At 42.2% G+C, this 17,230-nt stretch overlaps 1 pseudogene; it reads left to right on the top strand.

Annotated features, from left to right (window-relative positions):
- The window catches only part of LOC110291916, a 25,005-nt pseudogene extending 20,731 nt beyond the window's left edge, over positions 1-4,274 (top strand).
- The last annotated feature ends 12,956 nt before the right edge of the window (positions 4,275-17,230 follow it).

Here is a 17,230-nt window from a genome sequence, read left to right as displayed (position 1 = left end):
AACTCACTTTGTGGACCAGGCTGGCCTCGAACTCAGAGATCCACCAGCCTCTGCCTCCCGAGTGCTGGGATTAAAGGCATGCGCCACCATGCCCGGCCGAGAAAAATATTTTTAATTGACTTGTAAAACAAACAAGCAACAAAATACTGCTTAGTTAGTAGTCCTTAACCTTCTTAATGCCTTAATATAGTTCCTTATGTTGTGGTGACTCCAACTATAAAACTATTTTTGTTGCTATTTTCTAACTGTAATTTTGCTACTGTTATGAATTATATGTAAATTTTTTAGACATAGAGGTTTGCCAAAAGGGTCATGATCCACAGGTTACAAACCACTGGTAGGTGCTTGGAATGTAACTTGGTGACAGAATACTACAGCCCAAATTCAAAATGACCCAAACTTTAACAGTATCAAAATGAACAGGTATACCCCAGTTTGGTTATATCAATGCCCACTGGGGTTCCTTCAGGTAGATGATCAACTATTACTAGTTATTGTCAAGCACTATAATCTTATCCAGACAAGTGAGTTGTCATCACACCAACTCAATGGTCTTAAAAAAACGTTAGATTCGTAATTGTCAAGAAATATTTCCAAAGGGAAAGGTACTTTAATAGCAAGCAAATGCAAATTCTCTTATCCATAGAAATACATCTTTTCATGGAATCCTTGTCTTGCCATTATTTAAAGCATAGAACTTTAGAAGATTTTAATTTTTTGTTTATTTTTATTTTTTTTAAGATTTATTTATTTAATGCATGTGAGTTCACTGTCACTGTCTTCAGACACACCAGAAGAGGGCATCGGATCCCATTACAGATGGTTGTGAACCACCATGTAGTTGCTGGGAGTTAAACTCAGGACCTCTGGAAGAACAGCCAGTGCTCTTAACCACTGAGCCATCTCTCCAGCCCTAGAAGATTTTTATTTATTTACTTTTTTCTTTTGGTTCTTGAGACAAGATTTCTCTGAATAGCTCTAGCTGTCCTAAAACTCACTCCGTAAACCAGGCTGCCCTTGAACTCAGATCCATCTGCCTCTGCCTCCCATATATTTTTTTTTATTCCAATCCTAGGTTGCATTCAATAGTCCTTTCACTCTACACAAGTACAAACACAACCTTATCTAAAATGCTACAAAGTTATAAAACTCAAAACAAATTTTATAGTACTGACTGTACAATAAAAGCAAAAAGGGGCAATGTACACACTGCCAAGGTTAACCTGCAACATCACCATGACTGGCAGGTGACAATGGGGGGTGGGGTAGGTTTCATGAGGACCCTGTAGAACTGGCTCACAAATTCTAGAAAGTACCAGAGACACGGGGACAGAAAGGTAACCATTTGTGAATCCTTCAAAGGTTTTAGCCCTCTAAGTTAAAGAGTACTCAGCAGGGCATTGCCTCCCATATTTAAAAAGTAGAAAAGAAATGAAATTATGCACTCCTGCCTAGGCTTCTCAGCTTCTCAGCAAGAAACCTGATTGTTTTTAGTGCTCATTTATTATAATGTATGTGGATGTTTTGCCTACATGTCACCACTTGAGTGCCTAGATACACAGAGGACAGAAAAGGACATCCAGTCCTCTGAACTGGAGTCATAGTTATAAGCTATGTTATGAGTGCTGGAAATCTCCCTCTGGAAGAGCAGCAGTGCTCTTGACTGCTGAGCCATTGCTCCACACCACAATGTGATTTTTAAGAAGACTCTAGATAATGCGAGTCTTGAACAAAAACATGAAATTAAGAGATTGCTGAACCCTGGGAGCTGCGCTGGCCAAGCTATTGGTGGCAATGGATTGTCAGACGTTAGGAGACTTACCCAGTTCATTTATACCATGAGCAAAGGGCAAGGCCTGTAAAGGAGGAAAGTCCTGAGTCAGCTGAACATTGAAACTCCAGTTCCTCTATGTGGACCACTGGGTACACACCACAGCTGTAGCCTTATGCTGTGCCCATATGGGATGCATATTCAAAATGCATGTGTCTAACTTAGCTTTGTAAAAACAGATCATGTTATCTTAACCCTCATAAACCAACAAATTATTCACTTAATATTCATTCAATGATCATAAATGAAGCTAATTCCTCATATACATATAATTCCTCTGGTTTTACAGTTTCTAGTGACGGTTATTATTTATGTTGGGCAGATGGATCCCCTGACTTCCTACAGTGAAGAACTTCCTCTACTTAAAATCCAATCAGTGCCCTTGCTGAGAAACTACATGGCTTTACTTTGTTTTTTGAGAAGCACTGCCTAATTTTGCCTATAAACCTTGGACCTTCCTTCTCTATTCACTTTACCTCATTTTAGTGTGCAGGTGGGAGGGTGGGAAAATCCATGCCTCCATGCATACATGGAGGTCAAAGGATAATTCTATGGAGAAATTCCCACAAAATTCTCTTCCACTCCACTCAGACGTAGAAAACTCCATTCTACCTTTAAAGGCTTCCAGGAATCCAATCAGTTCTCCAGGCTTCTGCCCACAAGTATTTTGCCCACTGAGCCATCTCCCCAGCCCAGCCTTTCTTAATGTCCTTCCATTGAAATAAGAAATAACCAAAAAGTATTTTTTACATGCATACAAAAATGCTTCATTATATCACCAGTGAAGAAGAGAAAAGAAAAGCCAGCGAGACCCATAGGCTACAACAGATACCACGAGTTAGAATTTGTAGCTATATAGAAAAGTTAACTGTTGGAAGAGTTTGGGACCGTTTTGAGACTAGGTAGGAACGCTAGAGAACCTGACGTTAATTGGAACGAAGAAAAGTAAGCACGAGGGTTGCAAAGACGGCTCAGCAGTTCCAAGCATGTGTGTTTTACAAAGGACCTGAGTTCCTAAATCCCACATGATCAGAAGATCCAATGTCTCTGGCCTCCTAGGGCACCTGCACACACATACACTTGAACACACGCACATACATACACATAATTTAAAATATTAATAAAAATGAACCTTTTCTCTTTTACAGGATAAGCCGTGTCATTGAGCACATCTTTATTTTTTAATTATTTATTTTTGTATGTGTGGATGTTTTGCCTACATAATTGTCTGTACCACATATACGCGTTGTGCCCATGGAGGCCCGAAGAGGGTGTCAAATCCCCTGGAAACATAGTTATAGACAGCTGTATGCTGCTGTCATGTGGGTATAAGAAATGGTACCCAGGTCCTCTAGAAGAGCATCCAGTGCTCTAACTTCTGAGCTGACTTCCATGCCTTACCTATTTTTCTCTTTAAAGATAATCAGGCAGCTGCCAAATCCTCTCACATTAGCCAAGGTACTTGGCATAGTGCGAAATACATACACGTTTTGAAATTCAGAAGGGTAGAGAATAGACATCGTGAGGCTTGTGCTGCTTTCGTTGGCTGCCATCTTTACTCTCGGAGGATGCCTCTGAATAATTTCTACACATTCATTTTCTGCTTCTCTGGAATTGCTGCCATCACAGTCTTCTCTTCCCCTAGATTATTTGGACCGTTCATGAAGCTGCATATCGAAACACACAGAGATGTGTCTGCACACAAATACGCACACATACACACATATGCACACACACACATGCATGCACATGCACAGAAAGAGAGAGCCCTTTCTATGCTTTTAGAGAATGTAGTGCTAGGATAGAACCTAGAACCCCGGGCACATAGCCCCATGTTCTCCCAGCTGAACTACTCTCCCAGCCCCCATTTCTACCCTTTCAATTCATCCCAAGACTGTGGCCTTCATTATACAGTTGAATTGGATGATCTGCAGAGATTAGATCCAAGGTGGGAACACCACAGATGAGACTTAGTTTCTATTGGCTTTGTATTAGTTCCTCTGTGTCAGACATCAGCGGCCCCCTAGAGGAGCACAAGCCTGTGTGTTGGCTGTGTGGTGGGAACAGTGCCTGTCCTGACTTGGGCAAGTGGACGGACAAGGCAGAAAACATCTCCAGCACTTTAACGTGGCCTTTCTTTCCTCCCATCATCCTTCCTTTTGTTTTTATCATTTGAGAATTTCATGCATGTGTATATGGTATTATCAATCCACACCCCATTCCTAACATGGCCTTTCTTTTATATTGAAACCTCATGAGTGGAATGCTTCATAAGTCTGTGTTATTTTATGTATTTCCAGGCTAGAAACCCAAAGAGGAAATCCCTAAGCTGGTTTCTGACTACATGGCACAGAAGTTTAACCTAGATCCTCCGGTGACCCACACCCTGACTCTCAGTGAGGTCAATGAGGCAGTTCAGCTAATGAAAAGCGGGCAATGGTAATCACTTGTCACTCTGTCTGTGTCTGGATGTGGTGACAGGGGGTTGTCACTGCTACAGTACTGCACAGACAAAGATCTCCCCTTGCCCTCTGAATTTTGCTTTATTGCTGGGAGTGTTAAGGTAGTAGATAGCGTTCACATTATTTCCTCATACAAGATGGAGCTAAAGATGCCATCCCATAAAGTTAGGCTCTAAGTTTAGGAACACAAGTTACAGAGCTGGAGAAAAGATTCTGCAGGTGAAAGCACTTGCTGCACCGATGAACATCCTGGCTTTAATCCCCAGTACCCCATAGAGAGGGTAGGAGAGACCCGACTGCACAAGGCTGTCCTTCTGACTTCCTTATGCACACTTGCCGCACATCTATCCTCTACTCCTCCCCACAGTAAGATAAAATATGGAAAGAAAGGTTGAAGCCACTTTACAAGGGGGTGTATTTATCATGTTCATGTTTTATTTCTGTGTGGGGATTGTCTATAGAATTCCTAATGCTAACACCTCCTCCCGGTAGAGACTGACCCGAAACGACACCAGCACTTCTCTCAGTTAAAGCTTCTTACCTACTCTATCACCGTGGGAACTGCATGTTGCTTTGTTCATTTTTCTCTCCGTTTGTTAATCTGTCCCCCCCCCCTTTTTTTTTACCCAATAGCAAAGGAAGCAACACTAGTTTATAGGTCTAACACACGAGAATTTGAATCCAAAACCCACAGTGCATCGAAAATTCCTCAATGTTTTCTCTTTCTTCTTCTTCTTCTTCTTCTTCTTCTTCTTCTTCTTCTTCTTCTTCTTCTTCTTCTTCTTCTTCTTCTTCTTCTTCTTCTTNTCTCTCTCTCTCTCTCTCTCTCTCTCTCTCTCTAGTATCTGCTGTGTCCTGCTACCATAATTGCAAGAGCTACATATTTCATCATGTATCATGATTTAAAAGAATCTGCCACACAATGCTTTTCTATTTTCTTGGCTTTCATTTACTCAGCAACGATTTTTGTATCAAGCTTCTCACCTGACCACACCATCGAAGTGATTCTCATGTGACTCAGTGCCATGGAGAACCAGCCTCCCTTTTACAGCCATGTTAAGGTTGATGTGAATCACCCAATAGCAGATGCTGCAGATGAAGGCACACCAAGAGGCTCTGTTGGCACAGTTGTCTCTACCTAGGGACGCACATTTCCTCACTCACTGGATCTTTCCCACGCTGTATGGAACCACACATGAATCTCTGTGGATAATCCACACAGTGCAGAATTCCCACCAGAGACATAACTGGAACTGATAAACAATTGAGCTAGTGTTTAGGTCACACCACCACCACAAGAACCAATAGTGTGGTTGTATGGCAATAGCAAGGCATCTGATACAGAAATCAAGGAAGCAATCTCACAACTGCTGTGAGATTGATCTCACAGATTAACAACATAGAAACAAATTTAGTCAAAGGTGAAATATATCTACAATAAAAAGTATAAAACATTGCAGAGTGTCATGGTATACTTCTTTAGTCCAAACATCTTGATGGCCAAGGAAGGCAGGCTGTGTAAGTTCAGGACTAGCAACATGGTCACACAGCAAATTTTACACAGCCTGATTGTGTAGAATTGATCATGTCTCAAATATAGACATATTTAAATATAGACATAAAGGAAAACATTCTTTGCTAATGATTCAAGAATTAGAAGAATCTATATTGTTAAATGCCCACGCTATCCAAAGAGATCTACAGATTCAATGCAGTCTTAACAAAGCACCAGTAAAATTCCTCACAGGTTAAAAAATAGCCTTCAAATCTGTATGAAACCTCAAAAATGCAAATAGACAAAGTAGCCCTGTTCATAAAGTACAAAATGGGAGCCATTATACTCCAAAATACACTACTGAGTTGTAGTGACCAAAGCAACAAGGTTTGGCAGAAAACCAGAATCACAAACCAATGGGACGGAACAGAGAGCCCAAGAAACCTGAATACATGCAAAGAACAAGCTAAGAAGGTGATAAGAAGATGCACCAAAGGAAGTAGGGTCTTTTCAATTATTGGCCCTAGGAAAATAGATATGGAAAAAAATAAAGCTAGACTTCCCCCTTTCTCTTGAGCTAGTTACAAAAATGAACTCTAAGCACACAGAAGTCTTCAATGGAGGGACCTAAACTACTATAAGAAAACAGAAGGAACAATTCTGGACCTTGAAGACGGGCCAGGAATTGCCAAGGCCCCCAACACACATATAGTAGAGGACTTCCAGGTCTGTGTTCATTCAGAAATGATGTACCTAACCCTCAAGAGACTGGAGGCCCCAGGGAGTTTAGAGGTCAGATAGGGTGGAGGGTGGGGAGAAGGTGTGGAATGTGGAGCAATTTGAGGGTGGGAGTGGAGGGGTGGGGAATGGAATATGGAGTGTAAAAAATGAGTTACAAATAAAATTAAATAAATTAAAAAAAGCACTCTCCCGTGTAAACAGGAGGAGTCACCAGTGCCTCTCAGTTCTTTTCATTGTCCTTGTCATCAGTAGGATCTCATAGCAGTGTTTGTGCTATTCCTCTGCTTGGCCTGTGCCAAGTTCTGCTATTCTGAAAGCCCAACCAACTCAAGTTCTGAGTATTTAGATTAAAGGAGACAAGAAAAAAATCCACAGAGAATTCATTGCTGCAGAAAGAGATAACACTTTCCACCCAGTTTTTGTTTGGGGATTTATTTATTTATTTATTTATTTATTTATTGGTTTGGTTTGGTTTTTCGAGACAGGGTTTCTCTGTGTAGCCCTGGCTGTCCTGGAACTCACTCTGTAGACCAGGCTGGCATCAAACTCAGAAATCCACCTGCCTCTGCTCCTAAGTGCTGGGATTATAGGCATATGCCACCACTGTCTGGCTTGTTTGGGGGATTTTTGTTTTTGTTTTGTTTTTGCTATATATGAGAATAAACGTCATCTGAGGATTTAAATTCATGTTGTCAATAATGCAAGAAATATCAAATAGCAGTCTTTTCTGACTGGCAAACGTCCTGATTCTTCTCACCCAGTGAAATCTTTGTTTAATCAAAGGCCCACTGCTTTGTTCTAGGAATTTACTGGCCTGGGCAGTGACCCCTCTCTGTTTGGAGCCCTGACACCTTTCCCTTTCTCCATTTTCCTGTGGGCCAACTCTTTCCAGTCTATTAAGCCGATTAAGATTCTGAGGTCTGATCCCAGCCAGTGGGGAAAACAGTTACCACCTTCCTCAGAATAGAAGCTGCCCAGGTGTGTTCTCTCTTCCGGAGCACACCCTATTGATCAAGAGCAAAGCACTGTCCAGATGCTTCAGTTGGAACAATGATTTTTTTTTGCGACCCCCAAACTTATTTCTAGCATTAGGAGGCCACCTGATGTATTTTTCTTATAAGGCAAAGTAGATTGAATTTCTTTATTTTTATTTTAACTCCCTTCATTACTGAGGTTTTGTTTCCATGCCTAGGAGTCACTAAGCGACATCATCTTAAGGATATGGTCTGTGACAGCTAGGCAAGTGCCACGAAATCGATTTGGACTGGCAACAGGAGAGAGGCATGTTCCTTGAGCATTGGTACCCTTCCTTGCTATGAACAAGAGTGTGTCCAACGAAGGACCAAAAGGAGGCTTTGGGTTTGGTGTCTGTGGTATAAGTGTAAGGAATTGCCTTACACTTGAGTAAGGTAGAATTGACAGAACAGAGAAACGTGTAAACACCTCTACTTAAAATGACACTCAGTAGATATTTCTCAAATGTCCAGGATTAGTCACTTTGAAGCTATGCAGGCAAATTCCCAGGAAGTGCACAGTGCTCCGTGTTCTGTTGTAACTTGCAGTTCAATGGAAGAGGCTGATGCCAGGCATAAGGCAAATTATCCTGTGGTTGCTGTTACAAAGGAAAGGTACAGATATGTTAAACCCACAAGTGGCTTGTAAAATTACAGTCGGAAATGAGTTGATCTGGAGTCCTGCAAGAAGACTTTGGACATTATGTAACGTGGCTTAAGGAGAACCACAGTGAATAAAGGGTAAGAAGATGTGTCGAAGCAATGTGTGAGCCTTCATCTTGCCCTCCTTAGAAAGGAGACAATAACACTGCCACGACAGTGCTAACAAGCACTAAGACCACGCAAAGAAAAAAAAAAAAAGACAGTCTTTCCCCAAAAAAGAACTGGGGTTTGAAAGGGAGACTGGTGCAATGGGACGATGTGAGGGTTGGGATTGAAAAGGAAAATTTGTTCATAATCCCAGTGTTTGCATGTAACAACTCTGATACCGTGAATGAACCCATTGTCTAACTTGGTCATGTAAGACTGACCGGAGAGCTGCTGTGTTATAATATTTGCCAGTATTAAAATGGTATGTGATAGAGGATGAGACTAAATGTAGTACTTTTGTTTAGGCTGCACCGAGGCATATTTTGGCTCTGAGATAACACTTTGTTTAAAATTGGGGTGGTTATATTGTTATAAATGGATTCATGGTCTTAGTGGTTCTTACATAATTTCTTGGCCAGTTAATTAGGAATTTTAAGCTTCTGTTCTTGGATTAACAATGTAATGTTTAATTTAAGTTATATTTATAGTACATGAATCTTCAAATAATGTTGGCATCAAGTGAAAGGAGGTAGATGTGTAGCCATCAAGGTATTTGTCTAGTGTGAAGGATGCCTTGATGTTATTAGAGTAGCATATGAACAGTCTTTATGGTGTGGCTATGTAAGAATATAGGGTCACAGCTAGTTAATAAGTCCTACTAGGATAATAGTGATGCTACATCGTCACATAGACGAGAGGGAGGTAATCTGTAATGGACAAACTGAGAGAGAGTATAGTTTGACTATGGCTTTGTTCATTCTTTAAGTTTGTGAGACAAAGCGATGAGAGCTTGTGACTGTGGGCTATCAGGACTGTGGCTCCAGTAAAACTTAATGATGCTTGGCTAAGAAGGGCTGTAATTAGCTGTACACGACTCGACAAACTCACGATTGACGATTTTAGGTCTGTTTGGTTTAAACAAGTAGCACTTGATGTTTGTAGAGCCTGACCTTTCACTGGGATGGTATAAAAAAATGATAGGCAACATGATCTGCAGTGTTTGGAACTATAATCATTTTTATTATTCTGTAGCAGTGGTTCTCACCCTATGGCTTGTGACCCCCTTAGGGTTCCATACCAAACATCCTGCATATCAGGTATTTACTCTATGGCTCATATCAGTAGCAAAATTACAGTTATGAAGTAGCAACAAAAGGAATTTTATGGTTGAGGTCGCCACAGCGTGAACTGTATTAAAGGGTCGCAGCATTAGGAAGGCTGAGGAGCACTGCTCTAAGCCGCCTGTTTTATTCGTGATGCAGCTGTAAGGACTACAGAGCTAGGGATCGGGGCTTACACAGGTGCTTCCCATAAACACAGGACATGAGTGGCACCTTTATTATGAGGGGCACCTTTACTATAAATGCAGTTGTACTTGCTGATCAGAGGAGACTGTTAGGTGAGAAGCTTGGTAACTCAGGAGTAGCTTATCAAACAATTTAAATTCAATATAGATTAAAGCTGTGAATTTCAAAGCAGAAAAGGAAAGTCCCCCATTTAATTATTCAGTTTGGTTTCTTCAGTAGATGATAATAATTAAATTGGAATTATGTTGCCTCAAAGAAAATATAGGATAGGATTAATTTATTTTTTGGTAATAAATGCCATGATTAAAAATATCTGTAGAAACTGGATGTGGTGGCACATAAATGAATTCTAGCATTTTGAGACATGAAAATAAGGCGCTCAAGCCATCTTTGGCTATGTAGGTAGTTTGAGGCCACGCTGGAATACATGAGAAACAAGCAAGCCAGACATGGTGACCCATGCCTTTAATCCCAGCACTCAGGAGGCAGACGTCTAGGCTAACCTGGTCTACAGATCTAGCTCTAGGAAAGCAAGGGCTATACAGAGAAATCCTGTCTGAAAAAACAAACAAACAAACAAACACAAACAACACTCCTTAAAGCAAAGACTATTGGCAGACTAATTAATATTGATTAATAATTAATATTGAGCATTTTTGTCTTTCATTGCTATAGCAAAATACCTAAAGTAAAGAAGAGAAAACTTTCTGGGCATGGTGTCTCATCTAGAGAGACTGAGGCAATCAGATCTTTGACTTCAAAACCAGCCTTGTTTACATAGTGAGTTCTAGGCCAGCCAGGGGATACACAGGGAGGGGGGTGGGGGCAGAGGGGAAGGGAGAGATTATTACCATCAACTGTATTCAAAATTGGTGAAGGAATATGGACATTTAGGTTCTAAATTAACTGTTGTTGTATAGGGCTTTGCCCCAAGATGAACACAAAATCGGAAAATATATTTGCCATTAAATGAAGAATAGTTTTCATTCATTAGAGAGAACCACAGGTTGCCGGAACCAGAATCCAGAGTCATAGCAGGGGCAGCGATGGCCCCCTGAGCAGAGGGACCTCAGACACTCACTCCAGGAATGTTTAGAACCTCATTTGTGAAGTGATGGAGTTGAATTGCATGAGCCATCTCTCCAGCCCTGGAACTCTCCTTTTAAAACAAGTCTACAAGTATCTCATAATCTCCGAGAACCATGGATTTTCCATCTATATTTTCTTGACATCTGGTCATAGGTTTGTTAAGGAGTCTCTGTCTTACCTAGTATTTCCCCTTAAACACGTATATCCTCTGAGTCAAGTGTGATGGGAGGAGCCTGTAGTCCTAGCTACTTGACAAGCCGAGGCAAGAAGATCACTTGAATTACAGACAAGCTTAGGCAACATAACAGGACACTAACTGGAAAAAAAAAACAACTAGGTTTTACAATGCATTGTGTGTGTGTATACACATTTATATGGAGAGGGGCATGTATATGAATTCACACCACCGTGCACATGCGGATGTCAGTAGGCAATATTTGTGAACCAATTCTCTCTGTATTTCATATGGGTTCTGGGGATCAAGCTCATGCTGTCAGACTTATGTGCTAAATGCTCCCCAAATTTCAACTGTAAAAATAATCTAATTTTATTGTAACATATCTGGAATGTGCAGAAAATAGAAGAAAAAATTCCATACTACTCAAAGACAACTATTTTTTTTTAAAAATACATATCTTAATTGACTATAGTCATAGTCTCAACAACTACGTTTGTTGTTGTTGTTTTGGGTTTTTTTGTTTGTTTTTTCTTTTTTGTTTTTCTAGACAGGGGTTCTCTGAGTAGCCTTGCCTGTCCTGGAACGCACTCTGTAAACCAGGCTGACCTTTGAACTCAGAAGAGATCCACCTGCCTCTGCGTCCTGAGGGCTGGGATTAAAGGTATATGCCACCACTACCCAGCAACAACCATGTTTCTAAAGTTTGACATCTTAACAAATATTTCCTCATACTATTAAAATTATTTTTAACTAATTTTTTTCTTCGAGACAAGGTCTTAGTATGTGGTGTCCATATTGCCTAGGCTGACTTTGAACTCACAGTTGTCCTGTCTTGACTTCCTAAGCATGATGGCCTGGGCTGACCCCTATGCCTCATGGTAGAATGCTTGCCTTCTACACTTCAGGTCCTGGGTTCGATTCCAGGAACTGCTAAAGAAAGACAGTTTAAAAAGGGCAGAGTAGCTGGGCTGAGCAGCGTCTGGCTTTGCAGTAACGTTTAAAGCATAGTAAATGAGGTAAACTGCGAGAAGATGCCGCTGGGTGACAGCCTGACTACTACCTGTTGACATTTTTAAGCCTCCACCTTCCTTAGGATAATACCTACTCACCATAGAAAAGTTGCAAATGCAGACAAGAAAAGGAAAGTAAATAATACGATTCTACCACCAGAGACAGGGTCTCTCACTGGGACCTGGACTCACCGATTAGGCTGACCGGCCAGTGAACCTCAAAGATCCTCCTGTGTCACCTCCCCTGCACTGAGATGACAATGCATGTGACGTCCCTAGCTCTTTACATGGGTGCTCAGGACTGAACTCACTCGTGGCTTGTTAACATGAGCCCTTTGCTAAGTGAACCACCCCTGCCGATCCTTGGGCTCTTAGTAGATTCAATTTAGAGGGGCAACCCTGACCGTGCCATAGCAGTTGGTATTTTTGCTTGTTTACACATCTTGGCAATTATTTAAACAAAAGGTTCCTCAGTCAAAACTTGTTTGAAAATCACTGATTCAGATGAATTACAAAATCCCTTTCCTCCCATTATCCCTGGATAAAAATCCCTTTGCTTTGTTTTGTTTAATTAAGAAAGAAGTTTTATTGGCCTTCTAAGAAAAATTATGACTTGCTGGGAAATTTTTCTTAACCCTTTAGTGTCTTTAAAACTTGACTTTTAATCCCAGAGCCAGCTGGTTCCCTGAGATCTCTGGATGCACACTCCCGATGTGCACAGTCCACTTTGCTTGCTGTCCTTCTGACGTTTACTCTGTTCGAGCTGAGATTTGCTGGCTGGTCCCACAACACAACTCTGTGGTGATTTCATCTTGAAGATCATCAGACTATTGTAGGTTGGAGCCAGGCCCAAACTTGCCTTTTGTGAGTTTAATGGCAAGAGAAACAGTGTGGGTTGGCAGGACCCATCTGAACATTTGCCGTGAAAACAATTGTTCTTTAAAAAATGAAATTTGGCCAGCAGGCTAAAACTTAGCACATTATTGGGCAGCTTCTATGTGTAGTGCATTGTGCTGGGGGCGTGGGGTGAAAAGCATCAACCACACTGTGTCCCAGGGAACCTGTAGCAAAGATATCCAAGAAACCAGTATTAGGCGACTGCTCAGAGAAGCTTGCATGCTCGTTTGCCACTGCAGACAAAAGAAAATGTGTGAGCCATTTTGACCTTGTGGGAGATGAATGTAGTTTAGACTTGACCTTTGACATATGAGTCTAACATCTCTGGAATTATAGATTAATGATTCAGTGGATACAGTGTCATGGTTGGAATATCAGATGTCTTCCCCAGGCCTGGGTTCTGAGTGCCTGGTCCCAGCTGGGGACACTGTTTTGGAAGGTTGTGGTCATTTGGGGACGTGGAGGTTAGCAGGAGGAAGTAGGTAGCCATGGGCAGGTCTTTGTGGGTGTTTTGTTCCTTTGGACTGAACCTTCTGAAATCATAAGGCAAATCTTTCCTCCTCTTAAATTGTTTTCTAAGGCGTTTTAGTCACAATGCCAAGCAAACAAAGACAGAAGGCACATTACAAATTCTATAGTCATGGTTCTCAGTGATTTGCGATTTATACGGACACATCATAGAAAGCAAGCATTCTTTCCTGTGTCTTTGCAAGCCATCTGGAACATTTTTCTCCCTACCCTTACGTTTCCCTTCCTATTATTAACTGATTTTTAAAATTCCCATTTAGGACGTGACTCTTTGGGAAACCTCCTGGGTTTCACATGCCTCTTTGTGTTTTCCTAAAAGAGCTTGCATTTACTGTTAGGAGAAGTGCTTATTCTTTATTGTGTTAGTCCTGCTCATTCCCGCTAATATGTGTTGTGTCGAGATGACCCTACAAGTGACTTCTACACAGAACTTAGTGCTCGCCGTAACCACCGATGCGCTTTACATCTGGGAGCTCCTGTGGTTCCCGCCGAGGTCCAGCCCCAGCAGGGTTCAGAACCTGAGGGAGGTCGTGTGGAATACGGGGAAAGAAGACTTTGACCAAGGGGCACAGGTCACACACTCTGGCACTGAGACAGCTAAGGCCACCTTTATTTATGCATCTGTGTTTTCACAGCTGAAAAGGTCTCACATTCATTTTCTCGTTTTCTTGTTTTCCACATACAACTCTTTTAAGAACTTCTACATCTGACAACAGTGCACACACTGTACTTTTCCCTTCCTTCTCCTAGGTCTCTGTGGTTTCCTGTAGCCCATGAACTGTATGGAGAAAGTGGAAACACAGCTTCAACAAGCTAGTTAATAGCTAACGCAGCGTTGGTGTAAAACCAAGGGACGGTGGTTGTTAGCGATTGTGGTTACAATATAAAGAAGTGATAGACAACATACCAAGGAAATTCTGATTTAATTATTAGCATCTAGCATCTCCCATATCCTAATCAGGAGGGCATCTCCTAATGCCCGGTGCTCTCAGCAAATTAGGAACCTGAGTCAGTTCTTCATCCTTGCTTGGCTCATGTCTGATGTTCCTATCAGGGCTTGGGGCCACTGGTCCAGCGAGACCTTGCTAACTTTTTGATAGCCATCTAACATTTTTTTTTTTTTTTGGAAACAGGTTGGTGGGCAAATTGTTGTTCGAACTAAGTTCCCATTGGAAGAGAACATCGGGACCTTAGCTGATGTACCCAGACAAGGGCCTTGTGTTGACTCAGCCGCATCATCTGAGTCATGATCTGTTCTGTTTCCACAATCCTCAGAAACAAACAAGAGTGGATCGGAGTCTGAGCTTTCTCTTTCTGATGCCGGGGGAGATGGCTGTCTCAGACAAAGTGAAAGTAAAGACTTCTGACAGCAAAGCCAGGAACACAAACACAAGGCCAAAGTAAACCAAGCATTTCCTTGGGAAAGGCCAGGGGCTTCTGCATGAATATTCCTGAAGGTTCTTGCCATGTGGGGGCTTACAGCTTGCTGTAAGGAGAGCCATCTGCATTACACTCATGCACTTCTCCCAGCAGAGGCTGGGCCACTTCTAGGTTTTCATCACTTCAAGAAAGGTACTGCTGCCACCTCTATACTAAGCTACAGAACGGTATTCCCAGGGCCTTATATCTAACAAGCTGAGACTATGAACCAGGTGATGTCTCCAGCGTCTGCAGCGTCAAACCAGATGCCTTTCCATGGCAAAGAGCATTCACAGACCTTCCATCCCAGTGGGGAGATCTGCTCGGCACTTAGCAAGCACGAATGCATATTCCCTGGGAGAGTGGATGGAGCGCGGGCCACCTCAGGAGAATATGGGCCTGACACAGAGACAGGATATGAAATCGGGCAGAGATTTTAGAAGGATAGTTTCTGAGCTGCTGACCTGGGAGGAACAGAGAGTCCTGCTGTCTGGGGGACTGAATGTGTGGGCTTTATGTTCAACTACAAGGCTCTAGCTTCCCAGTTGGAATGCTTGGTTGTAACTGAAACACTTGGGATTTACTTTTTTGAATCTTGAACAAGTCACTCCAAACACTGTACTTTTAAGAGAAAATATATTTGCTTTGTAAAAGAAGTTTATTTAAAAAAAAATCTCTGCAAGAGTGACAAAATAAAATTTGTAGCATGATCCAACCAAACCATTCAAAACACAAGGAAAGATCAGCTTCTCTTTTGAAAGGATTTTGAGTCTAAAGAGCTTTTATAGCAGAAGGATCATGAACTGGCCCAGTTCTCCATGCCCCAGATGTCAGAAAACATGTCTACAAGGGCTGGCCAAGAAGAACTGCGGGGGCGGGGGGGCACCTGCTGCCTCTGCTGCCCTCTCTGAGTGTCGGGGCCTGGCAGCACATTCGTAGACGCTCTGATAGATGTCAACATACAGACTAGATGCCTTGCAACTTCCCTGCCCATAGGGTTCTGCCTTCTCCCCTTCCCATACTCCCCTTCCCATAGCCCCTTGCCATCCTTCTCCTTGATTTATTGAACTTCACAAAATAAACCCGCCACTCACTGATCTCTCTGTGGGAAAATGCCTTTGCGATCTGTGCAAACTCAGTTTTTGGCATTAGGCCATGGGACTTGGGACCTCTGCTTCTGTCAATTTACTTTTACTTGTTTATTTTATTTTATTTGGTGTTTTGTTTTGGGGAATTTTTTTTTTTTTTTGGTGTTTTGGTTGTTTTTTGGGAGTGTTTGTTTTGTTTTTGTTTGTCTGTTTGGTTGGTTTGGTTTTAGAGACATAATTTCTCTATATGGCCCTGGCTGTCATGGAACTCACTCTTTAGACTACAATGGCCTCAAACTCAGAAATCTGCCTGCCTCTGCCTCCTGAGTGCTGGGATTATAGGCATGCGACACCATGCCCAGCTTCAATTTATTTTTTTTATCTAATGTTTCTGAGCTCTAAGTTTCCCACATGTCACAGACATATGTCACAAATAGTGATTTTATGGTGTGAGGTAACAGAAGAAATGTATGTAAGGCAGTGGGTATGGGGTGGACACAGTGGCAGACACACCCAGACCCTCCTGGGCCAGTCCATATGTCAGGGCTCCAGGAGCCTGCCTATGCTTCTGAGTCTCCATGATATTCCCATGGTGACCCTGGATGGAGCTGAGAGTGGCCTTGCTACACACTCTGTAGAGCAGACACAGTTACAATGATGTTGGACAGAGACTGGAGTTACTAATCTAGTCTTTGTGTCTGCTGGCAATAAGGAAGATTCTTTGTGGGCTATGGGATAGAATGTGCCAGAGCAGCATAATCACTGGCTTATTTATTAACCAAGCCAGGGAAACTTTATCCGAGGACCCTAACTTAACATTTGGGTCGTTAATCTTCACTTACCCAGATACCAGCTCCATCTAGAGACTTTAGGTTTTTCTAAACACAAAAAACCGAAGCCAATCCAAACAGAATGACAAAGTTCATTGGCCCCAGTGCTGGCCTGGACAACTGAGGACCAGCCTTTTCATTCCAGATGCCACCCTTTGTCACATGCCTGGATGCTGCTCCCAGCCTCCTGATATTCCTGCCCTCAGCCCTAGGCTACAGGGATTTTTTTTTTTTAATGAGATTAAAATGTAACTATTGCAAAGGTTCCGGCTATGAGTAAGCAACAGCTTGCCAAGGCAGAGAGCTCCTCCCAACTTACCCCAGGGCCTGGTATGAGCTTCGCTGGCGGTAAGCTGGTGCACTCAGCTGGAAGGAGACCATAAGGTTGTCCATGGGGGAAGTTGAGCTTTGTGCTGCCTGTGTGATCAGGGGATTGGGCCGTCTTTGCAGAGGGTTCTGTGTTACCTTTCTTATCATTGAGGTCTTCATTGTCTAGTTAAAGGCAGTGAGAACTCTGAGGTTGTGGGTAAAG

Source organism: Mus caroli, chromosome 3 (genome assembly GCF_900094665.2).
Source record: "Mus caroli chromosome 3, CAROLI_EIJ_v1.1, whole genome shotgun sequence".
NCBI classification, from domain to species: domain Eukaryota; kingdom Metazoa; phylum Chordata; class Mammalia; order Rodentia; family Muridae; genus Mus; species Mus caroli.
Note: the sequence above shows the minus strand (reverse complement) of the source record. Positions and strands in the feature narration are given on the sequence as shown.